The sequence below is a fragment of the Erythrolamprus reginae genome, chromosome 6, assembly GCF_031021105.1.
Source record: "Erythrolamprus reginae isolate rEryReg1 chromosome 6, rEryReg1.hap1, whole genome shotgun sequence".
In the NCBI taxonomy this organism is placed as follows: Eukaryota; Metazoa; Chordata; class Lepidosauria; order Squamata; family Dipsadidae; genus Erythrolamprus; species Erythrolamprus reginae.
In genome coordinates, this window is record NC_091955.1 from 40,694,263 (window position 1) to 40,713,080 (window position 18,818).

The 18,818-nt window shown below is 38.8% G+C and overlaps 1 protein-coding gene across 3 annotated transcripts in view; it reads left to right on the top strand.

Annotated features, from left to right (window-relative positions):
- SLC16A7 (solute carrier family 16 member 7) overlaps positions 1-18,818 on the top strand; it is a 368,886-nt gene that overhangs the window by 193,596 nt on the left and 156,472 nt on the right. The window lies entirely within an intron of this gene.

The window sequence follows — 18,818 nt, forward strand, 5'->3', positions numbered from 1 at the left end:
CTTCTATTAAACCAATCATAGAAACATTTCCAAGTTTTTTTAAAATATATATTTATTAATTTTCCCCTTTTTTTAAAAAAAGTACATAGTCATATTTACAGATGAATCTACATCGTATATACATTCCTATCGACATTGTCTTCTAATTACTTTTAGATTTCTTGATGTTTTATTCCAATGCTTCTTTTAAGTTTCTTTTTTTTGTCCATTGGTACCATTTTGTCCAGGTTTCATAATAGTCCGATTCTTTTCGATTATTAAGTTCCATTGTCAATCTGTCCATCTCTGCACAGTCGTATATTTTCTTGATAATCTCATTGTCTTCAGGTATTTGAGGATTTTCCCAGTTCTGTGCAAATACAATCCTTGCAGCTGTTGTAATATGCAAGCTTAAATGTTTTACATTTTTAGAATAGTTACCTCTCATAATACCCAATAAAAAAATTCTGGCGTATATTCTATTTTTGTATTTGTTATTTGACACAACCAATTATTTATTTTTTTCCAGTATTTTCTTGTCTCTGGACATAACCACCATAGGTGAAAGAAGGTGCCTTGAGTGTTTTTACATTTCCAACACATTGGGCTGTAATTTTTGTGCATTTTAGCTAGTTTTTTGGGTGGAAGATGCCAACGGTATAGCATTTTATATTGGTTTTCTTTATATATTGTGGATTTTGTTAATTTAATATTTCTCTTCAAAATCTGTTCCCATTCCTCTATATATATATTATGGCCTACGTTTTTCGCCCAGGCAATCATTGTACCTTTAACTATCTCCTCTGGTCTTTCATATTCCATCAGATATTTATATATTTTAGATATTGCTTTTTCTTCCGGGCCTGTCAATAGTTTATCTAGTGGTTGGGTAATTCTTTCTATACCTGATTGTTCCATATCCTTTTTATATCTAGATTGAATTTGTAGGTATGTCCACCAATCTATATTTATATTTTGTATTATTAATTCTTCCCTACTTTTGAGTTTACAGTTTGTATCTAATATTTCTTTATATTTAATTTTTTTTGTCAGCTTTATTGTATTTGGGTATATTAGAGCTTCCATTGTGGATAGCCAATTTGGTATTTTTATATAATGTTTATGTCTTATCTCTTTCCATGTTTTGAGTAAAGACTGTCTGATTAGATGCCTATTAAAATATTTTGGTATTTTATCTCCTATGTCCCATAAGTAGGCATGCCAACCTTTATCCAAATCATGACCTTCCAATTGTAAAATTCGTTTATTATCAAGATTGATCCATTCTTTTATCCACATCAATGAAGCTGCTTTATAATACATTTTCCAATCTGGCATTCCGAATCCCCCTCTATTTTTAATATCTTGTAAATCTGCTATCTTTACCATTGATTTTTTTACCTTGCCATATGAATTTCGATATTATTTTATTTAATTCCATAAAAAAATTAGAGTTCAATTTTATTGGTATGGTTTGAAATAGGTATAGAAATTTCGGAAGTATACTCATTTTAATTGATGCTATTCTTCCCATCAGTGATAATTGTAGCTTACTCCATTTTTCTAATTCTACCTTGGTTTGGTTTACTAGCTTTGTATAGTTATCCTTTTTTTACTGTTGAACATCTATTAGTTAAATTTATTCCTAAATATTTAATTTTTTTCGTACTAGTGAATCCCAATTTGGTTTCTAATTCCTTGGTTTGCTTATTTGTCATATTTTTGGTCATGAATTTTGTTTTTTGTTTGTTAATTTTTAGGCCTGCTATTTCTCCATATTCTTCTATTTTTCCAATTAGATGTTGCCCTGACTCTAATGGTTCTTCTAAAAAGAAAACTAAATCATCCGCAAAGGCCTGCAATTTGTATTCCTCTTTTTTTATCTTTGTTCCTTTAATATTATTGTCTTTACAGATCTCATTTAACAGAGTTTCGAGTACCAGTATAAAAAGTAGAGGAGATAGCGGACATCCTTGTCTAACTCCTTTATTTATTTGGAACGTTTTTGTTATTCCATTATTGACTATTACCTTGGCCTTCTGAGTAGTATATATGTTGTCTAATAGCAATTCAAATTTAGAGCCGAATTCCATTTGCTTTATTAACTTTTTCATATATTGCCAATTCACATTGTCGAAGGCTTTCTGTGCATCCAGAAAGATCATTGCAATTTGTTTATCAGGATGTGCTTCATAGTATTCAATTATATCTAATACAATTCTTGTATTATTCCTGATTTGTCTCAATGGTAGGAAACCATTCTGATCAATATGTATAGTTTTATTTAGTATTTTCTTTAATCTTTCAGATAATATTGAAGTGAAAATTTTGTAATCGGTGTTTAGAAGAGCAATTGGTCTGTAGTGACTAACTTGATTTGTATTGGCACCTTCTTTCGGTATCCTGGTGATATATGTCTCTTTCCATGTTTCAGGTATTTTAGCTTCCAATAGTGCTTCATTGTAAACTTTTAACTGTAGTTGTTCTATAGTCTTTCCAAAGTGTTTATAATACTCTCCTGGATAACCATCTGGACCTGGCGATTTGTTACCTTTCTGTCTTTTAATTGCATCTTGTATCTCTATTGGGGTAATCTCTCTATTTAACTTTCCCTATCTTTTTCGTTTATTTTCATCACGTTATTTTGTTGCAAGTACTTATCTATTTTAGTTATGTCTATTTCCTCTTGTGAGTATAATTTCTCATAGTATTGTAGAATAATTTCTTCTAATTTTTGTTCATTGTGTTGTAATCTCCCTTCTACATCCGTTAATTGATGTATCATCCTATTTTCCTTTTCTTTCTTAATTTTGTGTGCCAGCCATCTACCTGGTTTGTTTGCATTTTCAAAGAATGTTTGTCTGGCTAGCTTAATATTCTGACTATATTCCTGTTGGTCTATTAGGTTTAGTTCATGTTTATATCCCAATAAAGATTCATATATTTCTTTTTTTCCCGGTAATTCTTGATGTTGCTTTTCTAATTTTTTATTGATTTCTATTATCACATTATATTCCTTTCTCCTCTTTTTATTTCTTTCTATGTTATATGCTATAGTGATACCTCTTATATAGGCCTTGAGAGTATGCCACAAGTTCTGGATGGTTGTTGGTTGTTTTTGGTTTTCATCTATAAAAAGTTCAATCTCTTTTATAATTCTTTCACTATATTCTTCTTCTAATAATATATTTGTATTTAATTTCCATCTTCTATTATGATTTTTAGTCCCTTTCCAAATCACAACTAGTGGGTTGTGGTCTGCCCAAACATTTATATCTATTTCGACCGTTTCAATGTCTCGTAACATTTCACTATTTGCCCATATCATATCTATCCTTGAATAGGATCCGTGTGGCGCTGAATATGTTTGTCTGTCATGTTTAATTCTTCTATCATATCTTTGAATGTGTTGGGCAGTATAGTCCTATTTGTATTTTTATTTTTACTTTTCTTATAATCTTTATCTTTATCTATAATTCCTATTATACAAATGTTTTTATTTTCTAGTGTTAATATCTTTTCATGTAGTTTTTTATAAAATTCTTTTTGTTTTTTGTTTCGGGCATATATATTTATTAAACTTATTTTCCTTTCATTTAATTTGATTTCTGTAATTAAGAGTCTTCCTTTCAAATCTGAATAAATTTCTTTTGCTGTTATTTCTTTTTTAATATACGTTACTACTTCTTTCTTTTTTTAATTTCCTAATGATGTATATAATACTCCCAGTTTTGTATTCTCTAAGTATTTTTTTTCTGTTTCTTTTATGTGTGTCTCTTGAAGACATATAATGTCTGCCTTTTCTTTAATTAATTTTGTATATATTTTCCTTCTTTTCTCTGGGGAATTTAATCCTTTAATATTTATCGAAATCAATTTAATTTCTTTATTCATTTGTTTAGTTTGTTGTTTCTCTTAGTTGTTTTCCTTCCTTTTGTTTTTACTTGTTAGTTTTTACTGCCGTCTGCTTTCTAGTTTTTACTCCCTCCTCTTTTTGGATTTGGTCTCTACTTTCTTTAGGTCTTTCCTTTCCTTCCTCTTCCCTCTCTTCCTGTCTATCTTCTTGGCTTATTCCTTCTGATCTATCTTCACTTTCTGTCTCAATTATGTTGTTTATGTTTATTTAGATTTGTATGCCGCCCCTCTCTGCAGAATTGTTTCCTCTATTCCTTGCAATTGTTCATTTATTTCCTGTGCTCTTTCTAATGTATCTACCTTGATCCTCTTTCCCTAAGAGGGTTATTATCATTCCTTCAGGGATGATCCATCTGAAGTTTAAGTGTTTTCTGTTTAGAGTCAATGCCAAAAATTTGTAGTCATTTCTTTGCTCCCTAACTCTTCTAGGTATCTGTTTTAATATGTTGATCTCCCTTTCTTTGTATGGCCAAGTCCTCCCTCTTGTAGCCATAAGAATACTATCCCTTATCTTTTTCCTTGCGAATCTAACATGTATTTCCCTAGGCAGATGGTGGTGTCGGGAATAGTTTGTCTGTATCCTGAAAGCTTCGTCTATTTCGTTTTTAACCTCGTTTTTATCTTTTTGCAGTATATCTCCTATCAATTCCGCTATTTTATCTTCTATATCTTCATCTCTTGTTTCTATGATGTTTTGGAACCTCAGAAAATACGATGCCCTATCCATTTCTAAATTTATTAATTGATATTCAAGATCTTTTTGAGCTTTAATTGTTCCTTGTTCTATTTTTTCTATTTTTTTTCCATTACATTCTGTCTTGAATTCTACCGTTTTAATTTGATCCTCATGTTTCTTAATATCTCCTCTCATCAATTCCATACTGGTATTTAACTTCAAAATATCTGATTTTAGATCGGTATGGTTCTGCATCATCATTTCCTGTAGTTTAACCATTGTTTCTTGTACCGTATTTAATGTTAAATTCATAGTTTGTAATAATGTTGTATTCTCTGTTTTCCCTGCTTTCTCTGATTTAAATATCTCCTCAATAGATTTTTGACTTGCTGGAGATGCACCTCCAGTGGCCCCTGTTATTTGCTGTTTCTTACCTCCTTTTGTAGCCATTGTGGTTGTATTGGTGGTTGACATTTCTTTCAATATTTTATTTTGCTTTTCTAATATATCATATATTCTATCCCAAACCACTATTCATCAAATCCTCTACACAATATTCTATTATTTTTTCAGCTTATAGCTATTAATATGACTAAACAATTTCTAAAATTATTTCTAATATAGTTTTTTCTTATATCAATATCAACTAAATATAAACAATAATATTCAATATCCCATAAGTAATATATATAACAATCTATTAGTACTATTAAATCTATTATATTTGTTAACTATTGTTAGATATTATTCAATCTCTAATAACCTATAAATATATCCAAATATCCAAATCTATTTAAACTATCTAAACCATCTAAATTATTTAGGCTATATATTTCAGTTTTAAATACTCAATGTAACTAACTTAACTAACGTGACTAACTTAATCTTTAAGTAAAGGGTAGGAAAAGTAAAAAAGTAAGAAAGAAAAGAACAACAGAGCAAAATATATATAAAGTATATATGGTTTCTACTAGATAGAAGAGAGGAAAGAAAGGATAGTTGAATATTCAAAAGGAAAAATACTTATGTCTTTATAAAATCAATACTCTATTTGTACTATATCTCAGTATATATTATTATTATTATTATTAGATTGAAATAACTTATAACTTTAGCTTATAACATTATAATGATCTAAATTGAATTAATTATAATAGTGATATCAATAACAATTATATTTTCTATTTGATATAGTTATAGTAAAATTTAGAATCACATTCAAGATTAAAGTTACAATAAATACAATAAATGATAACCAGTATCTAAATATCTAAATAAGTATCAAATATATTTTCTACTTGTTTGTATGAGCAGATTGTTTGTTATACCATAGAAGTTGCTTCAGCATATAAGTTGAAAGTTTTTGCAAAGATTTTTTTTTTAGATCTAACATGTATCAGATATCTTTTTTCACTGTTTCTTAATAGAATAAATTAATAGAATTTAATGTCTTATTTTGAGCTTATGAGATAAGGACAAGGATCGAGTTCCTCACGTCTGGGAAGCTATTAATTATTATTGTTCAGCGTTCATTTCCCTTGTTAAGATGTCCGCTGTCTTCTTTCTGTCAAGTCACTTCCTCTTTTCTTATAAGAATTATTCTTCAAAATACAACGTTGTTAAAGTCTTTGGTTTATAAATTTAAGCAAACCTGAACAAAAAACTGTATCTTCGATACCTTCTGCAGCACTTTAAAGCGTTTAAATCATTTACAAAGTGGTTTCTCTGTCTGGGATCTCGGGCTCTTTAAAACAACTTTCACTTGCCTTACTTTCCCTTCCGACCTCGGACTTTCAATGCCTCCTTGCGTCTTTTCACCTCCTCCTTACAATCGCCGCTTTTATTCAAAGTGTGGAGTCTTTTCTTGCTGCTGTAGATCGGTCTCCTCAGCAATTGACCAAAGTGTTTTTAAAGGCATTCCTCGATGCGATTCATCTGAATTATAAAAGCTTCATAAGAATGCGGATCAGTACGGCTTCAGGCCACCATGACAAGTCTGGCAGATGTTCTGTCCTGGATAGAAAGGATATCCTGTGCCTCCAACGGGCGAATGCCTTCGCCCCCGCTGTGGCTCGGGTTGCTCCTCTTTCTCCACTTCAACCTACAGTCTCCATGCCTCGAAGGGTCTCCAAGAAACGGAAAAATAAAGCAGCCTTGGGGAGCGGAGATCGCTCTTCCAGCTGCTATGCCCCACATCACCACCCGAAAGGCAACATTTCCAAGTTTTATCATGGTCAGAGTCTTCTTTATTTTTTAGTTTAAGTGTTAATGCGTCTGATTCTGCACAGTCTAGTATTTTTTTTTAATATCAAGGCATCATCAGGAGGTTTATGTTGTTTCCAATGTTGGGCTATTGCCATCCTAGTTGCAGTCAATGCATGTATTAATAAATAATATTTATTTTTTTCCATTTTTTGATCTATAATCCCAAGGAGGAATGTTTCGGGTCTTCTGTTTATCTTAATTTGTAACATTTCTTTTAACCATTTTTGTATTTTAATCCAAATGATTTTAATTAATGGGCAAGTCCACCAAATATGGTAATAGGTCCCCAATTTTTCCTTGCACCTCCAACATTGTGGGTTTATTCCTTTATACATTTGTGATAATCTTGCCGGGGGGAGATGCCAACGGTAGAACATTTTGTATAAGTTTTCTCTAAATGCTGTTGATCTCGTCAGCTTATAATTTCTGGTCCAAATTGTTTCCCATTTGTCCAAACTTATACTATACCCAAAGTTTCTACCCCAGCTATGTATATTATTTTTAACAATATAGTCCTCCATTTTGTAATTTAACATATATTTATAAATTTTTGAGATCATCTTCTTATCTTGACTTAAAAGTATTTTATCCAATTCTGTTTCTTTTATTTGTATCTCATTTCTTTTCCCCTGTTGGTATTTTGAATTTATTAGATTATATGTCCACCAATCTATCGTTATTCCAGTTTTTTCTAATTGTTCTCTTGTCTTTAACTCTCCATTTCTCTCTAATATTTGGTAATAGTTAAGCATTTTATTTAACTCTCTCGAGTTAGGATATATTATCACCTCCATGCTGGAGTACCATTTCGAGATTTGTGTGTAGTACATTTTTTAAATTTTAGTCCAGACCGTATATAATGAATTCCTAATTATATGTTGCCTGAAATATTTATGTATTCTTTCTTTGTTATCCCATAGAAAGGCATGCCACCCTATCATCAAATCATGCCCTTCTAATATCAGTAATCTTTTATTTTCTAATTTGATCCATTCCCTCAGCCAATCTATAATTGATGCGTTATAATACATTTCCAAATCCGGTAACGCAAAGCCTCCTTGTTTAACATTATCTTGCATGTATTGAATTTTGATCCTAGGTTTTTTCCCCGCCCAAATGAATTTTGTTATGGTTCTATTTAATTTTTGAAAAAATGGTTTTTTTAACATAATTGGAATTGTTCTGAATAAATACAGTATTCTGGGTAATATAGCCATTTTAATTGTTGATATTCTTCCAATAAGTGAAATAGGTAATTTATTCCATTTTTCCAGTTTTGTTTGTATTTCTTTCATTAAGACTATATAGTTATCTTCTTTTATTGTGGTAGCCCTTGGTGACAGTTTTATTCCCAGATATTTAACTCTTTTTATGATTTGTAATCCTAATTTATCTTCTAATGTTTGTTTTTCTTTATTTGTTAAATTTTTTGTCAATATTTTAGTTTTCTGCTTGTTGATTTTTAATCCTGCTACTTTGCCAAATTTAGTGACCTCATTTAATAAATTTTCACCGGATTCGGTAGGATCTTCTATATTAAATACAAGATCGTCAGCAAATGCTTGAATCTTAAATTCTTGTCCCTTTATTTTCAACCCTTTGATGTCTTTGTTTAATCTTATCTGTAATAATAAAATCTCTATAGCTAGTATAAATATTAAGGGGGATAAAGGGCATCCCTGTCTTACTCCTTTTTCAATTTTTATGTTCTCTGTTAATTGTCTTGCTGATTGTGTAGAATATATTGTGTAGAATATATTGTCCGGATAGCTCTTCTGAATTTTTCTTTAAATTTCATTCTAATTAATTGATTGATAAAGAAATCCCAGTTTAGATTATCAAACGCTTTCTCGGCATCTAAAAAAATCAAGGCCAAATTCTTCCCTGGGTTTGTTTCATAATATTCTAGTATGTTTATTATGTTTCTCAAATTATTTTTAATATTTCTATTTGGTAGAAAACCATTTTGATCCGAATGTATTATTTCATTAATTATTGTTTTGAGTCTCTCCGCTAATATCGATGTAAAAATTTTATAATCAGAATTTAGTAGTGCTATCGGTCTGTATTGTTTTATTAAGTGTCTTTGTTTTGGGTCTTTTGGTATTAGGGTTATTAATCCCTCTTTCCATGATTCAGGCATTTTTCCTTTATTTAGTACCTCATTTAGCATTTCCAACATTAATTTTTTGAGTGGATCATACATTTGTTTATAGAATTCAGCTGGTATTCCGTCTATTCCCGGTGTTTTATTATTGTTTTGTTTTTTGATTGCTATTTCTAATTCTATCATCATTATATCTTTGTCCATCTTGTCTATGTTAGTCTCAGATATTTGCGGTATTTCGGCCCTGTTTAAATACAAATCTATCTCTTCTTTTTTTATTTCATCTTTCCCATATAGCTGTTGAAAGTAGTTTTGAATTATCTTTTTTTTCTTCTATGTTTTCTAGTTGTTGAATGTATTTCTTTTCAGTTTGTTTTTTAATTTTGTATGCTAGGCACCTCCCTGGCTTGTTTGCATGTTCGAAATAGTTCTGTTTTACTTATCTCATTTTTTGGGCTATTTTCTCCTGCACTGTCAAATTTATGTTATGTTTAATCAATTCTCTTTTTTCTTTTAATTCCACCTTTTTTGGGTCTTTTATCCACTCGGCTTCTATCTGTTCTAGTTCTTTTTGGTTTTCTCTCATTTGTTTATTTATTTATTTATTTTTACTTGTGTATGCTATTGTTATCCCTCTAACAAAGGCTTTTGTTGTATCCCATATGTTTTGTGTCGTTGTATCTGTATTCCAATTTTTTTCTAAGAATATGTCTAATTCTTTATTAGCATATTCTTTATATTTATTTTCTTGTATAATTTTTGTGTCCATTGTCCATCTATTCTTTTTCATCTGGTTCCCTTTAATTGTAATACTTACTGGGTTATGATCTGCCCAGAAATTGGGTTCAATTTCTGCTGATATTATTTCTTTTTGGAGCTCTATACTTACCCATACCATATCCAGTCTAGACCATGATTTGTGGGGGTTTGAATAATAAGTGTATTTGTATTCATCTTTATGTCTTTCCCTCCATGTATCCTTTAATTTAAATTCTTCTACTATGTTTCCCCGATAGTAAGACCCCCCCGATTGTAAGACATATGGGGGGTTTCAGGGGGGTCGGCTACTATAAGCCATACCCCGAAAGTAAGACATATGTCTTACTTTTGGGGAAACACGGTACTAAAAGCGAGGGAGGCGTTGGAGCAGTTCGCGGCGCCCTGGCGGCGGTTCCCTCGGCTTTGATGGCGCTGGTGCGTTCGCTCGTCCCTGCAACCGACCCGTTTTCCCGACACGCATCTGGAGGGGAGGAGCCGCTCTGCGCAGTTGGGCAGCCCTGCCTGCCGGAAAGGAGGCGGGCGAAGGAGGGCGCAGCTCCGGCCGCCCGCTCGGCTCGCTTCTACAACTTCGGACCAGCGCCGTCCTTCGCCTCGCATTTCCGGGTTGGCAAGCCTGGATTGTTTTTCCTGTGAGCGCTGGTCCCCGCTAAGCCTTCTGCGCCTGACTCGGCGAGGCGAGAGGGAAGGAGAAGCGCAAGTGGATGCGGAGAGAAGGAAGGATAAATGCCTCCCATTCTCCCCTCTGGATCTCCATGGGTTTCCTCCGTTTTTCTCCACTCTTTCCTCCCCCTTCTCCCCTCTGGATCTCCATGGGTTTCCTCCGTTTTTCTGCACTCTTTCCTGCCCCCTTCTCCCCTCTGGATCTCCATGGGTTTCCTCCGTTTTTCTGCACTCTTTCTTGCCCCCTTCTCCCCTCTGGATCTCCATGGGTTTCCTCCGTTTTTTTGCACACTTTCCTGCCCCCTTCTCCCCTCTGGATCTCCATGGGTTTCCTCCGTTTTTCTGCACACTTTCCTGCCCCATTCTCCCCTCTGGATCTCCATGGGTTTCCTCCATTTTTCTGCACTCTTTCCTGCCCCATTCTCCCCTCTGGATCTCCATGGGTTTCCTCCGTTTTTCTCCACTCTGTCCTGCCCCATTCTCCCCTCTGCATCTCCATGGGTTTCCTCCGTTTTTCTGCACTCTTTCCTGCCCCATTCTCCCCTCTGGATCTCCATGGGTTTCCTCCGTTTTTCTCCACTCTGTCCTGCCCCATTCTCCCCTCTGGATCTCCATGGGTTTCCTCCATTTTTCTGCACTCTTTCCTGCCCCATTCTCCCCTCTGGATCTCCATGGGTTTCCTCCATTTTTCTCCACTCTGTCCTGCCCCATTCTCCCCTCTGGATCTCCATGAGTTTCCTCCGTTTTTCTCCACTCTGTCCTGCCCCATTCTCCCCTCTGGATCTCCATGGGTTTCCTCCGTTTTTCTGCACTCTGTCCTGCCCCATTCTCCCCTCTGGATCTCCATGGGTTTCCTCCGTTTTTCTGCACTCTTTCCTGCCCCATTCTCCCCTCTGGATCTCCATGGGTTTCCCTCCCCCCACTCCGTTCGCCTCAGCTTTGTCTGCCGGCAGCTTTTTTTTTTAAAGCCTTAATGTTTTGGATTTTCCTAATCGGCTTGCACGCATTATTGGCTTTTCCATTGATTCCTATGGGAAACATTGTTTAATCTTACGAACTTTTCACCTTACGAACCTCGTCCTGGAACCAATTAAGTTCGTAAGATGAGGTATTACTGTATTTTGCTTTATTAATTTTGCATATATCTGTCCTCTCTTTTGAGGAGAATTCAACCCATTGATGTTCACCGAAAATAATTTGATTTCTTTGTCCATTCTATGTTACTATTTTGCTCTTTTGCTACTTCTTAATTCTCTATGGTTTCCTGTCCTTTCTTCTTTCTCTTTTCTAAGTCTGTCCACTTTCTCCTCCTCTATCTCTCCCTCCTCTTGACTTGTTGTGTCTAAGTCGATACTACTTTCCCCTTCTTTTTTTAGATGTTCTGAGATAAATTTATCTGCTTGGTCCCTTTCCAAGTTGTCGTTACCCCTTCTGGGACTAACCACCTAAACTGTATTTCATTCTTTATTAATTTATTTGTAAAATAATGGAAGTCCCTCCTTTTTTCTCTAATTCTTTTGGGTATCTGTTTCAATACTATCAGATCCTTTCCTTTATAAGATAATACTCCTCTGGTATTTCTATATATTTCGTCCCTTAGAGTTTTTTTTGTAAATCTGACGTGTATCTCTCTGGGGAGCTGGTGCCATCGTACATAGTTAGTTTGCACCCGATACACCTCATCTACATGATTAATTAGTTCGTTCTCATCTATTTTTAGTTCCTCTGCAAAAATTTCTACTACTGTTACAAATAGGTTTTCCCCTTTTTCTTCCAGTACATTCTGTAGTCTTAAGTAAAAGGAAGCTTTTTCAAACTCTAGTTGAGCAATGGCTGCTTCCAGATCTTTATTTACCCTTTTAAGTTCTTCCTCATTTTTAGTTAATCTTAATTTATTTGCCTCTGTTGCCTCTTCAACCTGTTGTATTTTAGTTTCCTGTTTATCTACTGTTTTTTAAACACCCTCTATTATAGTATTAATTTTAGCAAAGTTCTCATTTACTTCTTCAAATCTTTTTTGTGTCTCTAAGTGATTTTTTAATATCGTCTCTTGAGTTTGGCTTGCTGCTTCTTGCTGTTTTATCATAAATTCTTGTATTTTATCTAAAGAGTTTTGTAAGCTTTGTAACGAGAGGGCCTACTCTCTACTGTAGTAATGTCAGAGGCTAAGGAAGATTTCTGTACTGCCGGTGATAGCAAAGTTAAGTTGCCTCTCTTCATTGATTTGGTAATAGTTTGTTGAGTAGCCATTAGTAATTTAATTTCAATCACTATCTGTAAATATGGCTATATTAATGAAATACAAAATTCAGATTTATATAATAGTTAAACAATTAATTTGTGATATCTATACAAGTTACTCAAATACTTTGTTAATCAGCTGAGGACCGGAGGGGGCTGCTGGCGGCTATTTAAAACCTCCCAAGACGCCAGAAACGCCGAGGACCATCTAAAAACGCTCAGCGTGGGGGCGGGTGAGAGCCGCTGCGACCTGGGCATCTCCCAAGGACTCCTGCTCAGCTGAGGACCGGAGGGGGCTGCTGGCGGCTATTTAAAACCTCCCAAGACGCCAGAAACGCCGAGGACCATCTAAAAACGCTCAGCGTGGGGGCGGGTGAGAGCCGCTGCGACCTGGGCGTCTCCCAAGGACTCCTGCCCAGCTGAGGACCGGAGGGGACTGCTGGCGGCTATTTAAAACCTCCCAAGACGCCAGAAACGCCGAGGACCATCTAAAAAACGCTCAGCGTGGGGGCGGGTGAGAGCCGCTGCGACCTGGGCGTCTCCCAAGGACTCCTGCTCAGCTGAGGACCGGAGGGGGCTGCTGGCGGTTTTTTCTTTTCCTCTTCCGGTTCCGGCGGAGCAGTGGGAATGAAGGAGGGATGCCGCTGCTCCGCTGGACTACGGTGATAACAACAATAATATAGGTGATTTTGAATTGGTTTGAACGCCTGTGTGCATGTTTAGTGAGTTGGAAGTTCCTTGTCTCGGTGTCCGGTTCCTGTGTGGCGTCCCCTCCTTGGTTTTGCTGTGGGAGAGTTGAGAACTGGGAGCCTCGATCAGCTGGGGCTCGGAAGATGGCGGCTGCTGTGGAGCGAGCGAACTTGACAGCCAGGCAGACCGAGACGCCGAGCAGCTGTGAGGTGGGTGCGCTCGGCGCTGGAGAAGACCTGGCGGACGGAGGACCGACCATTGCAATAGGAGAGAGGAGATTGAAAGGAGACCAAGGGAGGAGGACTGGTAGATCAAGGTCTGGTGGTGGGAGAGTTTTACAGACATGGACGCCCCCCTCCCTATCCTGGAAGGGGGGGAGAGAGAGAGATGATGAATGATCCCTGATTTTTGAATAACCTCTGCCCCTGAGAACTTGGCACTTTGAGAAAATTGGCACTTTTGAGGAACTTGGCACTTTGAAAAACTTGGCACTTGAAAAACTTGACACTTTGGGAAACTTGGCACTTTGAGAACTTTAGCACTTTATTAGTTGCTGCTGACCGGATTTCCTAAGCGAATTGAACTATTCATTATTACCTATGTTTGTATTCTCTGTATTTTTATTGTTATTTTTATTCAGTTTTTTAATAGTGTTTTAATATTAATATTGTTTTTAATTGCTATTTTTATATTGCTATCAATTTAATTGTTTTTAACATAATTGGGGTTTTATATAATGAGTGACTGGGGTACGTATACTTATGGGTATGAATGGAATGACTGGTATGACTGGGTGGGTGGGGGTGGGGGGGGTTATAGTATGGATGAGTTGATTGATAGTAGTGTGAATGATAGATTTGGCCCACCTGACGCCCGGGAGACGGGAGAGGGAGGGGCACCGATCTCTGGGGTGGCAGAGGGTCGGAATATTCCAGTGTTGCTGGGGAGAGGCAGATATGGCGGGGGCCACAGAGTTAGCCGTTCCAGGGGAACGAGGGACTGTTGCTTAATAACGGTCCCCTGTTCTGGCTCTGTGAGCCCAACCTTGGGTACTGGTGATGAGTGTAACTCTGGCCCTGGGCTCAGGTTGCTGCTGTTGAATGCCAGGTCGGTGGTTAATAAAGCTCTCCTCATCCGGGATTTGATCCTGGATGAGGAGGCCGACCTGGCATGTATTACTGAAACCTGGCTGGGCCCGGAGGGAGGTGTTCCTCTCTCTGAAATTTGCCCAGCCGGGTTTCAGATATGGCATCAACCGTGACCCCAGGGGAGGGGGGGAGGAGTGGCTATTGTAGCCAGGAAGAGCCTTTGCCTGCGTAGACTCATTGCTCCGGAAATAGCGGGTTGCGAGTCTCTCTTGATGAAGTTGGACTTAGGAGTTCAGGTGGGCTTATTCCTCACGTACCTGCCTCCCAGCTGCGTGTCAAAAGCCCTGCCTGTGCTACTCGAGGAGGTGGCCGGGTTGGCGGTAGAGTTCCCCAGACTTATTGTCTTGGGGGACTTCAATCTGCCGTCACTCGGCGAAACCTCTGGGTTGGCACAGGAGTTCATGGCCACCATGACAGCCGTGGACCTGACTCAAGTAGTTCAGGGTCCGACTCACGAGGGAGGGCACGCACCTGACATGGTATTCCTTTCCGAGCAATTGAGTAATGGTCTGAGATTAAGGGGCTTAGAAGTGTTGCCTTTGTCATGGTCAGACCATTTCCTACTACGGCTTGACTTCCTGGCTCCAATCCTCCCCCGCAGGGAGGCGGAACCAATGAAGATGTTCCGCCCCAGGCGCCTGATGGACCCAGAGGGCTTTCAGACGGCGCTTGGGGTTATTCCAGAGGCACTCGTCCACAGTTCGGCGGAGTCTCTCGCGGAGGCCTGGAACAGGGCTGCAGCGGGGGCTCTTGACCGGATTGCGCCTTTGCGACCTCTCCATGGCGCTAGACCCCGTAGAGCCCCATGGTTCAACGAGGAGCTCCGGGAGTTGAAACGCCAAAAGAGACGTCTAGAGAAGCGATGGAGGAAGAGTAGGTCTGAATCCGATCGAACACTTGTAAGAGCTTTTATTAAGACTTACAAAGTGGCGCTCAAGGCGGCAAGATGCGCGTACCATGCCGCCTTGATTGCATCAGCGGAATCCCGCCCGGCCGCTCTGTTTAGGGTGACCCGCTCCCTTCTTAACCAGGGGGGAGTTGGGGAGCCCTTGCAGAGTAGTGCCGAGGAGTTTAACACGTTTTTCGCTGATAAAGTCGCTCAGATCCGGGCCGACCTCGACTCCAATTGTAAAACAGAGTCGACTGACAACGAGTCAGTCGAGGTGACTGGGGCACGTACTTGTCCACCTGTCTGGGAAGAGTTTGATCTGGTGACACCTGATGAAGTGGACAAGGCCATTGGAGCTGTGAGTTCCGCCACCTGTTTACTGGATCCGTGTCCCTCCTGGTTGGTTTCGGCCAGCAGGGAGGTGACACGGAGCTGGGCCCAGGAGATTACCAATGCTTCCTTGGGGAGGGGAGTTTTTCCATCACTCTATAAAGAAGCACTTGTGCGCCCCCTCCTCAAGAAGCCCTCCCTGGACCCAGCCGTACTTAACAACTATCGTCCAGTCTCCAACCTTCCCTTTATGGGGAAGGTTGTCGAGAAGGTGGTGGCACTCCAGCTCCAGCGGTCCTTGGAAGAAGCCGATTATCTAGGTCCCCAGCAGTCGGGTTTCAGGGCCGGTTACAGCACGGAAACCGCTTTGGTCGCGTTGATGGATGATCTCTGGCGGGCCCGGGACAGGGGTTTATCCTCTGTCCTGGTGCTCCTTGACCTCTCAGCGGCTTTCGATACCATCGACCATGGTATCCTTCTGCACCGGCTGGAGGGGTTGGGAGTGGGAGGCACTGTCCTTCAGTGGTTCTCTTCCTACCTCTCTGGCCGGTCGCAGTTGGTGTTAGTGGGGGGCCAGAGGTCGACTCCTAGGTTTCTCCCTTGTGGGGTACCTCAGGGGTCGGTCCTCTCCCCCCTGCTATTCAACATCTACATGAAACCGCTGGGCGAGATCATCCAAGGACATGGGGTGAGGTATCATCAATATGCGGATGATACCCAGCTTTACATCTCCACCCCATGCCCAGTCAACGAAGCGGTGGAAGTGATGTGCCGGTGCCTGGAGGCTGTTGGGGCCTGGATGGGTGTCAACAGACTCAAGCTCAACCCGGATAAGACGGAGTGGCTGTGGGTTCTGCCTCCCAAGGACAATCCCATCTGTCCGTCCATCACCCTGGGGGGGGAATTATTGACCCCCTCGGAGAGGGTCCGCAACTTGGGCGTCCTCCTCGATCCACAGCTCACATTAGAACAACATCTTTCAGCTGTGGCGAGGGGGGCGTTTGCCCAGGTTCGCCTGGTGCACCAGTTGCGGCCCTATCTGGACCGGGACTCATTGCTCACAGTCACTCATGCCCTCATCACCTCGAGGTTCGACTACTGTAATGCTCTCTACATGGGGCTACCTTTGAAAAGTGTTCGGAAACTTCAGATCGTGCAAAATGCAGCTGCGAGAGCAGTCATGGGCCTACCTAGGTATGCCCATGTTTCACCATCACTCCGCAGTCTGCATTGGTTGCCGATCAATTTCCGGTCACAATTCAAAGTGTTGGTTATGACCTTTAAAGCCCTTCATGGCATCGGACCAGAATATCTCCGAGACCGCCTCCTGCCGCACGAATCCCAGCGACCGATTAGGTCCCACAGAGTGGGCCTTCTCCGGGTCCCGTCAACTAAACAATGTCGGTTGGCGGGCCCCAGGGGAAGAGCCTTCTCTGTGGCGGCCCCGGCCCTCTGGAACCAACTCCCCCCGGAGATTAGGACTGCCCCTACTCTTCCTGCCTTCCGTAAACTCCTTAAAACCCACCTTTGCCGTCAGGCATGGGGGAACTGAAACATCTCCCCCTGGGCACGTTTAATTTATGCATGGTATGTCTGTGTGTGTGACTGTTAGCATATGGGGTTTTTTAAATATTTAAATATTTTAAATTTATCTGATTGCTTATGATTTGTTCTTTACATGTTGTGAGCCGCCCCGAGTCTTCGGAGAGGGGCGGCATACAAATCTAAGTAATAAATAAATAAATAAATAAATAAATAAATAAATTATATACCCAATATAATGTCTTAAAAAGGAAAGAAAAGGAAGAAAAAGAAAAAGGAAGAAGGACCGAGCAAGAGAAGATGTTTCAGCTAATATCAATGTCCCTACCTATATCAATATTTAATCTAACTAATTTAAATTTTATATTTAATTAATTAATTTGTTGGATAAATCAATTCTTATTTTCTTATTTTAAACAATATTATATACAGTCAGTTTTCCTAAAGGCAGAAGTCTAAGTATTATAGATCAAATATAAATCAATTATCAAAGAAAATAAAAAGAAAAATTTATCACATCAATTCATTAGTTAATTCATTGGTTAGTAACAGTATTAATAATAATAAAACTTTTAGATTCAACTATTTATGTCCCAATCCAATCTCTAATATTTATATTTCAGTATCTCAATATTTCAGTATTAGTAATTTCATTAAGGGATTTCAGTTTCCAGTTGTTATTTCTTGACTCCAAATTCTATCTCAGTTCCAAGTAGTTCAGAACAGTTCAGAGTAGTTCAAAGTAGACCCGATAATCCCACGTTGTTTGCTCTAGTATTAAAGTTCAAAGTACCAGTTTGAGTTTTTGTGGGAGAGTTTATTGAAAGAAGAAAAGTAACTATAATAATACCTAAGTCGCCTGGAACAAATTAATCATATACAATACCCAATATTTTCTTCTTATTTCCTTCAGGGGGTCACAGATGAGGTAGTAATCGAAGAGTAAATCCAAAAGAAAAAAAAGCGTAGATTTAGATGTCGTTGTTTTTGTGGCGGTTTTTCCTGTCTCCTCTCTCTCCGCGTCTCCAGGAAGGCTTAGTCATTAACACGTAATATCTGTTTGAAAAGATCCACACGACGAAGTTTGACTTTCACTGTTTCATCTCCCTTTACTTTCAGCTCTCCTCCGATGTTGCATTCCTTGTTGTAGAATCTTTATTATCTTTATTATTATGCCTTATCCCGATCTCCTTGCGTCAGCTTCCAATTCTCCGATCCTCCGATTTCCGATTCTCCTATCTCTGATCTCCATCACCACACACCCGATCTCCTGTCACCTCACGCCTGATCTTAATCCTTTTGTCGCTCGAGTTTCTTACTCGCCGCTTGTCGATTTTTGAGCTTCTCTGTCTTTCAAATCTTACTTTTTCAAAGTGTACAAGAAGTCTCCGAAATATAAAAGGTATTTGGCGTGGATACTGAAGTTCACCAATCTTTTTTCACTTCCCTCCTCGTTGTTTACAGGGCGGCCATGTCTACGCGCCAGCAAATGCTGGCTTCTTTTCTGTCTGGTCTCGGCGGTTCAAAAGCTTGTTCCGATGCAGGATTGTGGTCCTCGCACCAGGCACAGCATAACCACCCCTTACGATACCCTTC